General features: G+C 37.9%; 1 long non-coding RNA gene across 1 annotated transcript; it reads right to left on the reverse strand.

Annotated features, from left to right (window-relative positions):
* Window positions 1-2,219: 2,219 nt before the first annotated feature.
* Window positions 2,220-10,006, reverse strand: LOC306799722. The gene is made up of 2 exons (XR_013773672.1): window positions 9,900-10,006; window positions 2,220-2,360 (listed from the first exon to the last, which is right to left on the reverse strand). It is a non-coding gene; the product is annotated as an uncharacterized lncRNA (long non-coding RNA).
* Between the last annotated feature and the right edge of the window lie 525 nt (window positions 10,007-10,531).

A 10,531-nucleotide genomic window follows, 5' to 3' on the forward strand; every position in this document is an offset into this window, starting at 1 on the left:
TACAAGAATAAACTTGGCTACATGGGACTGGATGTTGCCACGATATTGGACAAGGCTGTGTTCACTGCAGCTCATTTCTGGCTGCACAGCAGGGAGCTTAGGGGGAAGTCTACCACTCTCTGAGCCAGTGCTAAATCTGCCCCTTGGTGTTGATAGCAAAACGTCAGAATGCCTGAGATTCATCAGCTGGTTTGTAGCATTACATCCTTTGACACCAACACAGCAGCAGCAGCAAACAATTGTGGGGGAAACCCTGCAGGTAAATGGCACAGCTGTATTGATCAAGAGCCACTTAGAAAGGAATTGAAAACATGCCAGTCTTTATTAGCAGTGATCGAAAGCACAGATTTTTAAGACTGGAAGGAATCATTATGATTTGATAGTCTGACTTTCTGTACAACACAGGTCAGAGAACTCCTCTGGAACAAGGCCAAAAGCCAGGTTTCTAGAGCATATTTTCTAGGAAGCAAAGTATAGCTTTATTTTTTTTAAAGTCTTTGGCAGAAGAACCATCTCAGTCCTTCATAAAGTATTCCAATTACAAACACACTGAGAAATACTATACTACTCTTCATAATCTCCACCAATCCATTCACAGATATTAGGAGTAAAACTTAACCAACTTTGAGCAACTTCAGTAGTGGTCTGCAACTGTGCCAGTCACACTAGGTGCCTTTCACAGACACTAGAACAAATAGAAACTTTAAGGGAGTGATTCATCTAACCTGTTTTAGACATCTCCTTTAGACTGAGATGAATTGGGCTTTACAATCTACTGAGAGTATTGCTTAGATATGTATTGACACACAGAGCTTCTAGATGGACTGGCTCAGGCACAGTCATCTTTATTTAGCCAGATGAATCCTACCATCATGCATGACTTCTCTCTGTTGAAGGGTTTGGCCTTTCTCAGTTGGATACTTTCGGATTATTAGCAAACTGTTCCTTAGCCCTGCCCTTGTTAACAGGAATAAAGAGGGTCCCTCAGTATTTTACTTGTTTCCTAATACTAAACAAAAAAATTCTTAGAGTCTTCAAATTTTCAGTTTCATTCATGGACATCAAAACTCAAGATCTGATCATATATCAGGACGGTAAATGTATCAGTAATAGAAACAACAACATCTGACTAGCTGTACTAGGTCAGTCCCAAGGTCCATCTGGATAAATGTCCTATCTTTGAGAGTGGATGATTCAGGGAAAGTTTAAAAAAGAAAAGAAGTCACTGATATTTTTTGAACTCCTCTACCAACCTCCAGCTTTATCACAAATATCAGAGACCTCTGTGCTCAAGCGTGTCCTGTGAAAGGTACTTAAAAGAATTTTCTCATTGGCATCAGCTTTTGGTCTCCATAACCATGGGATCATAGAAAAGGTTGAGTTGGAATAGCCCTTAAAGATCATCTAGTTCCAACACTGCTGTCCTGGGCAGGGACACCTTCCACAAGGCCAGGTTGCTCAGACCTCCATCCAACTCAACCTTGAACACTTGCACACATCCACAGCTTCCCTGGTCCACCTATCACAGTGTCCCATCACCCCCACTAATAAAGTACATCTTCCTAAAATCTCATCCTAACCTACCCTCTTTAAAGTCACTATCCCTTGTCCTACCACTACACAGCCTTGTAAAAAGTAATATTGTATGACAATGAGTTTAGCACTTTACATACAGAGCATTAAAAAAAAAAATCCTTCTTTTGTTTTGGTATGTTCTGTTTTATTTAGTTTTGTTTTGTTTTGAATTTGCCATTCTCTTTACCCATCCTTTCTTGAGATCATCCAGTTTATCTTCATTAGTGGTTTCATGCTTCAGCACTGAGCATCAGATGATCTGCTCAAAAGTCCAAGAATTTTTAGAATTTCTATTTCTGGAGGTATGTTTTTTTAATGCAGTAGTCTTTGTCCCTGACATTTGGGCTTGTACTAAGCTGTTTAGCATTATCTACCAAAGTGGAAGCTTCAAGAGGAAGCACCAAGTGACAGGAGCTGCTCTCTTCACATTCCCTTTGGTGGAGGAGGAAAACTCCTTAGTGCTGTTTATAGTTTTGTACACAGAAGTATAGTGAAGTGCTCTGTTAAAAATTGTTGTGAATGAGTGAAAGCTTTCTAAGATACTCTTACCCATCATTGTTTGCCATATTCTTCCTTCTCAGCTAAGACCCTGAGAGACCAAGAATCAATTCAGAGGCCATAAGTAGACTACAAAATCAAGCACATCAGGCTCAAACAAATCTGTTTTTACTGGTGCCTAGGTTTTTTACCAGGAGCAGAGGGTGTCATGGTATAAGCTGAGACATCAGTGCAGAAGTGCTACCCAGCATATTTAACTGGACAGAACATGCAGGAGCAACTGGAACCTGTGAGTGGGAAGCTTATTTTGAAACCAAAGGTTTCAGCAGAGATACAGTTACTTAAATAACTCCACAAACAATGAAATAACCAGAACTGGGAGTATGCAAAGGTAAGAACCATGAACAGCCATGGCCCAAAATCACTGGTCTGTGATTTTGTGTCTTTTGTGTTCTTTCCCCGACTTGCCTCAGTCAGATCACACAAAACAAATTCCTGAAGGAGAAAATAGGACTTTCAGGCTATGCAGCATAGCCAAAAATAGTTTAACTCTAAAATGTTATTTACAATTTTTATCTTCTTCCTCCTGGAGGTAGAAATGCTGCTGACATCCTCCATAGGAAAGATGCCTGCCAGAGGGTGGAATGCATGAAAAAGGATAATTTCCTGAATCATCCTATGAAGGCGGCCACACTATGGAGGAGGAACAGAGTGACCTCTTTGCTTCTTGCCTGTTTCACTCCATCTGCAGATGGATGCTGAACGCAGGGAGTGGGAGGCAGAGGGGAGGCGCACAGGGGGTTTTGTACCTCCCACTCATCACATTTGAAGAACCAGCCCACTCACCCAGGCTTGCCCTCCCTGCTTTAGGCTGCTCTTTCATATATTAAAGAAGACCAGGGAGCCATAGTGAAACAGACATTCCACATTCAAGTTAAAACAGTTATTTTATAGTTTTATATTTTCAAACACATTGTGGCTCGCTCTGTGTGCAAAACTTAAGCACAAACCCTGAATCCTGCTCAAAGCTTTGGATGTGAGGGGTCAGTCTTTATATAGATCCCTCATAAAGGGCAATTTTTGTTGCCTGTGAAGATGAAAAGAAGGAAAGGTAAAGGTTTCAGGATATTTGAGGTAGAAAGGGATATGCCTGGCTCTGTGGAAGCAGTAACTGTGAGAAAGACATATCAGTCCCGTTGCATCTACTAAAAAACTTTAATTGTCCATTAGAGAAATTTCATACAAAAAATATTGGAGTCACTGATGCTCAGGAAGCAACTAGTATCTCTCACACTACCAGAAATAAGCAGCATTTATAGTGATGAAGAAGTCAACACACAGGTAAAGAACAGAGACTTCCACCACCAGGCTTTCATTTTTACACCATGAACAAAAGGACTTTTTTGGGGTAGTCAGATGACCATAAATTCTTATTGTAATATGTCCTTTCATGCACTAAAATGTTATATTAAAGTGCCCTCTGAATATATAATCTGCATTTATCAATTGACAAAAGACCACCTGTACTTGTATAAATGTATAGGAATAAAAAGAAAGAAAAAAAAAAAAGAGAAGAAAAGAATAGAATTAATGCAAAGGCTTATCATTCAAAATTGGTTCAGGATGTCAATAGAACAAATAGATAAAATTCTATATGAGGTATGTCATTTCAGGTTGAGTAAGGATTTTGCAATCTAATTGTGTCATTGATGTAAGAGTCAGTTTCTACTGACACCAATGTCCTGTGAAGACTGTATGATTGTGGCCAAGAGTGACATTTTCCCTGCCTCTAGCTGCTCACAAGAAGAAATACAACTTAATCCACTGCATTTGAATTGCCACAGATATGTGAATCTATAAGATCTGAAGGATATATACTTTTCTTAAAATATAGTAGCTCTGTGTCAGAGGAAAATTTTCTACTGGAACTGCAGTACCAAAAACCAAGACAAAAATCCTGTGGAAGTGTAGGTCCATAGTGTAATTACTGCCCCCAAATCAGCTGGCTCCAGAGCAGAACAGAGTGAAATGCCTTGTGACAAAGAGCTCCTGAGCTGACCAATAACTCAACATCCACTTTGCTTGATCTTTGTATCGCCACTGAGAAAGAATAAAGCTCCATGTCTGCCTATGCAGGGTGAATATAAATCATCACAATCAGTATTTGCTATCGATACAGTAGCACAAACATCAAGACAAAGCTGAGCAGATCTGCATCTCTAAGGAATATGAGGTCATACACATCACTGACACAACTGCTTCTGCAGGATTTGCAATAGTATAAATACAAAAATTGACTTTGAATCAAAAGGATCTTATTAAATAAGCATTCACGTCAATGGCATGGACAACACAGTGTTTATTTTATCAGACATATCCACTTACTCCACTAGTTCAACAAAGCATTGTATATCGATCTGACAAAGATACTGTCAAATCATGTTGAGTGACTGCTTGTGGCACAAATCTTAATTTATATTCTGGAACTGTGCCCTCTCTGCCATCTTGGATCTCCCTATAAAATCTTATAAGATGCATGAAAAAAATCTATTCCGCATTTTTCAGATTTATGACTCTCAAATGAAAGAAGGAACAGAAATAATCTTTCCATTTGTCAGCCTGTCATCTACATGGAACAGATAGAGGTGCTGCTGAATCAAGAAAATTCTATTACAGGTGCAAAATGGACATTTTCTTCTCAATTTTTTATTAATTTAGCATTGAAATCAATGAAATCTTAGGGCAGTAGAATACACATTTCTTTTTATGAACAAAAAGACAAATCATAATTCACTTCAGGTTTTGACTTTGTTATTTTGTGCAGCTGAAAAGCCAGCAAATTCTGTGTAGGGCTCAGAGGTGCCTGTGCCTGGTTTGGGGAGAGGTAATATGCAAAGCTGCTCTTTCACTTCAGTGGGAGTCTCTCCTAGCTCCCATGAAATTATGAGGGAACAAGGATCAGCCACTGCAGCAGCCTTGCTCCCTGATTTCCTCAATCAGTTATGGATGAGGATTCTCTCCAGACTACGAAGAATTAGCTGGTTTTTTTTTTTTGTTGTTTTTTTTTTTTTTTTTGGAGGAACACGTTGCTTAGGAAATACATGCAAGTATGACATTTTAAAAGTAAGCGTTACTTTGATGGTAATATGAAAAACTATCTGAAACATAAAATAAGGAACAAAATTTAATAAGAATGAAATCAATATAAACTAAAAACCTTAGAAAAAGGGGTAAAAGTCCTCACCTGGCTCACCACATTGGCATGCAATATCCCTGTATTCCATCCCAAAAGCTTCCACAGCAGACAGACAGGAACCTGGAGAGTGAAATGTGACAGGGAATGTGCAAGGTGCAAAGAGTGCTTTGCTGTCTGCTTCCCTTTCAAGCATTCACTTCCTGGGAGAAAGCATCCATCTCATACAGCAGTTCACCCTGAACCCCATTCAACAAAGCACTTGACCACTGCTTCCTGCCCTGATCTAGTGTAGCCAGACCCTATCCTACTCTATTCTGAGTCCACAAAAACAATTTTTTTCTCCTCAAATTTGCAGGGGTTTCTTTCTCCCCCTCCTTTCACTCTTTCCCCTCACATCCCACCTTTAACCTGAAGCCCCCTGTGATGGAGGATGTGATGCCCTTGCAAAGGGATGCCTTGCTGCCCCCACCTTCCTTCCTCTCCAAAGGATGGCAGGGGAGAGAGAATTGGAAGCTCCTAAATACCAACAGGAAAGAGAATCAAAGTGCAAAATGTAACTAAGCTGAGAAAACAAGTTGTTTCCAATCCCAGAAGTTAATGCCAAGTGTTTTTACTAATTTGCTAATGCAGATGCAGCATCATATGACTTTAAAAATAATGTAACTAATATTTGTGAGCTTCTTTCACAAGAAATTTAAGAAAAGAGGGAAGATTTGACATTACAAAATGAGCTTTATACCTGTGAGTCTGACCTATCAGTGCGAATTTCAAATGAAAGAAAAATCAGATTTAAACTATAAATGGGTAGTGAGTTAAAATGCAAAGTGAGATTACTGAACTAGACTAACCATATATTTTTTGAGAAGATAAAATGATTTTTAAAGTGTAGAAGAACTAGCCTGTCTGGATTTCAACATGGAATTTGGCGTGATGCAACCTCAATAATATTTCTGGATAGCGTGAAACAAAATTCTGAGAGCTGATCTCTGGGGGAAAAATAAGTTTCCATTTCAGTTCTTAAAGCGGACTGTGTTTCAAAAACAGAGATCCTATAGAGCAAAGATATCAGCATTAAAACTTGAGTTTTGCCTCATTTTGAAAAGTTCTAGACTTTACACAATTATTTGCAATAACAGGATATTTAACACTGCTGGGATAATATAAAAATCTGCTCTGTCCAGAATTTGGAAATGTTCTGCAGCACATACATATAATGACATATTATAGACTGGAAAGAAAATTCTTTCATATTCTAATTCCTTACAAATAGAATGTCTATTTTTTTTCTTAGATTCAAAAAGATAAAAGTAATGGGGGGGGAAAAAAAAAAAAGAGAAATAAATCCCAGAGCCTGCACTCCTTTGCCTCTGCCATGATGACATAAGAAAACCTCTAATTTTCTGAGAAAAGTTATTTTAAAGTTCTGAGACCAAAGCACTAGATATTTCACCATTTTTATTCTGAGACTACTATGTTTATCCTTTGGTTTTAGTGGAGTTGGCATACTCATAAATCCCATCTTCCTCTGGCTGTTATTTCTGTCTGGTAAATTATTTTTTTATTCACAAGGCAATAAAAGGTCACTGGAAAGAGGAATATAATATTCACTCCTATAAAATAAAGTTAAAGAGTATTTAGCATTTATATCTTTCCAGGGTGGTAAACAAAATATGGTTTATTTGACTCAATGAAGACCTACGACACTGAAAGAGATATATCTAATGACTTGTTTTAACAAAATAAGATAAATCTTTCATGACAAATCTTCAATAATGCTGTGCTGTTCCTGTGAAGGTCCACTGCACAATTATACATAGGTGCACATAGAAAAAGCAGTGCTTTGGCTCTTACCTGCCAGAATTACTTATTAGATGCATAAGTAGATTTCTTAACCACTTCTGGAAGTAGAGCACACTTCTAAATTGTTGCTGTATTAAATTAGAAAAGCAAAGCATTGCTTAATAAAGCTTAATACTAAAATGGATCTCAAAATTACAGGAATAAAAGAGGATTGCCATTTTTCATGAAGCTCTGTTTTGACTGAGATCTGGTTCCTGCAGTGTGCTTTCAAGGACTAAAGCAAATTAGTTCCTTTTGAAAGGAAAATTTAATCCTACTTAGTAGGAAAAATTAATTCTCTAGCTTGGTTTAAAAAAATGCAAAACAGCTAACCAGTAAATTATACTTAAGTGTATACCACAGACAGGATAAGCCAGAATTTTTAAAACAAAATTGTATGTGAAAACACAGTGAAAGAATGTCTAATAGAATATATTTTGCATTTTGAAACTACAATATTCACTTCAATTTTATTTTTTTGTGTGATTTCTTCATATTCACATTCTTTAAATGCAGCCTGCATGAATGGGAGATCTGCCAGAGAATCATTCTGGCCCCAAATAGTTCTTTAGCAAGGAGTAGAATTTTATATTCACAGCCCAGATTTTTCCTGGCTGAACACATGTATTAACTGTGATCTCTTACATGGACATCTAACAGATTTAAAAACTCACAAGTTATCCTGCCAATGGAGAGTTGAAACAAGGTTTTCTCCAAAATGTGGACCCAGTTTTAGAGTTTAGAAAGTGAAATAAAACATATTTCTGCATCTGCCCTATGGCTTCTGATCAGTCTCAGCCTGTCCAGCTCTTTGCAAACCAGAGCTCAGTTCATTAATCTACATCTAGCACAAGGGACAGCAGTGGAAGCCCTCATTTCTCAAGAATATTTATTCCTACATTTGCTGGCAAGCTGATGCCCACCGTGGGAGGGGACTGTTGTAGGGGAAGTCTTATTTCTATTACTATTCTCTGAAGTAAGTGAAATATTTTTATTGAAAAGGAAAATAAGAAGGAAAGAAAGCAAATCTGCTGATGGGAGGAAGAAAAATATAGAATGAAATAAATGAAGGAATGAGAAAATGTTTTGAAGGAAATTATGGCACCTGCAATTTATGTCTGACAAAGAACTGGAGTTTTAAAAGAATTGAAACTCTTAAGTTCTTACTGATGAGAAAGAACTTGAAATAGAGCTATTAGGAGTAGCTTTGCATAAATGATTCACATTTCCAGTCAAAGGCTCTCAAAGTATTTCAGTTCTAGGAGGTGGGAAAATGGAAAAAGGAAAAGAACAAGTCCTGTTACCTAAAGCTAAGAATCTAAACAGAACAGATTGTGCTGTCCCTTACTAAGTAATTTCCAGCATTCCCATTGGAGTTAAGGCACACACATCTCCTGCAACACAGGTTTCTAAGTCTATAGCCTATCATGTTGCTTCTTTCTGGTAAATAAGCCTGAATCCTTACACAGTTTTCCTCTCAATCAGTGATACACCAGGCATGTCTGTTTTGAAAAGAGACTGACAGGTTCAGCAGAACCAAGCTGTACTTCCAGTGCTCTTCTAAGCACTGAAAACAATGTCTTCAGAGATCCTCCACCCCATTCCCTGCCTCAAGGCATGAGCACCTGCACCTAGATCATCTCCAACAGATGATCTACTTGCTACTTGATGCTACTGATGTCTTCATGATGTGAACAAAGTGGGCAAATAGTAATAAAAAAACAAAAAGGAAATTTAAAAAGTGCTCACCTTCTGGACACAGTCATTTTGATAATCAAGTTACTTGCACTTACTATCATTTCCATACTATTCCATTAATTAGATATTTGAACTATTTTCATGAGTAATACAAGCAGGATTTGGTCAAATCTGAAATAATTCTCTAACAGTCCAATGTACCCACACTCAAAATCTAAAAATTAATTCTTCCCTTGTTCAGTTGCCCAATTGTACATTTGGAGAATGTAAGGATCTAAACATCCCATTCCTGCAGAAGAAAAAACTTCCTCTAGTTGCCTGCATGAAAATCCACATCCTCACTAAGCATTTGGTTTTTGGCTATCTCTCCTTTTTCAGTGAAGGACCACCCTGATGTGATGCTGGAAGCTGCCCAAATGCTGTTATATCTGGTAGAAAGATATTTCCAGAACAAGATCTCAAAGAGTGATTGAGGCTTGATGGAAATTTTTCCTCCCTTCTACCTCAGTATTGGAAATCAAATATAATCACTATTTATCCTTCCATCTGAACAGCTCCCTGCCTTGGGCTTCTCAAGTGGCACCATGTAACTTCATAACTCCCATAAATCAGGTAATCCTGTGTATTCAGTCCTAGAGGTGCCAGGAACTCATTTTTTAACCCAACAAGATTTATCAGGTGGTGATTTTTCATGCCTTCTGGCACCTCAAGACAGTGGATATTTATATTTTTCCTCCCAACTTATTCTCTAACATTTCAAAGCAATGACTGTATATCACAGTTTGTGTTCTAAAACTATCACCTCATGACGAACTCCCTGCGCATTGATACGCACAAGATCCAAGAATCTTGCAATTTTATTCCATGGCTGACTGTGCTGCAGGTTTTTTCAACCAGAGAACAGATATATCTGGCACAGCATGTTTTGCACTGCTGTTTTGAAAGACCTTGTGATGTACCAGTATAATGGATCTCCCCACTTTGATGTTTGTGAAAACTTGCAAGCTACAGATTGTATGTTATGCCCTGCATGACAATCTGTTACCAAATTTTGTCACCAATTTTTCAAGAGACTATTAAGAAGACAAATTACCAGTAAATAGGATGCTGCAGGGAATTTCTCTCTTAATACTAAAGTGTCCTGATACTCCAATGATTGAAGATGGAATGACTGTCATTTTTGTCAGGGAAACTGAACCTGTGGTGGGAATCAGTAATACTACAATTTTATAGACGCAGTACTGTCAGCTGAACTTTCATATGCTACTACTGAAACACTAAAAGTTGAAGGTTTCTAAAGAGCTGAACATCCAAGGCAAAAGAAACAGTAGGAAAAGTGCACATTGAGTCAGGCTCAAAATGCTTTCTCTGGAACAAAGCTTGTGCCATAAAGTCTGGCAAGGAAATCAAACACACTGGAGCAATGAAGAACAAAAAGGTCTGCATCATTTTTTTTCTATATTACTCTCAATAATGTGGGTTTTTTTTCTTAAGATATGTAATGAAAGTTTACCTGTTCTGCCTTGTACTGTATTTGTCTTTTTGGCTAAACTGTGCAGAGCTGACTGCAGCCATGCACATCCCACTGCAGTCACAAATCCACAAATTGTCAGCTCAATGGTTCACAAAGACAGGTCTCTTCATTCAAAACATGAGACTGCAATACAAATATTACTGGATGCCATCATTATGAATTTCATAATACTAGAATGTGAATAATGTTTT

The sequence above is a fragment of the Erithacus rubecula genome (assembly GCF_903797595.1).
Source record: "Erithacus rubecula genome assembly, chromosome: 3".
In the NCBI taxonomy this organism is placed as follows: Eukaryota; Metazoa; Chordata; class Aves; order Passeriformes; family Muscicapidae; genus Erithacus; species Erithacus rubecula.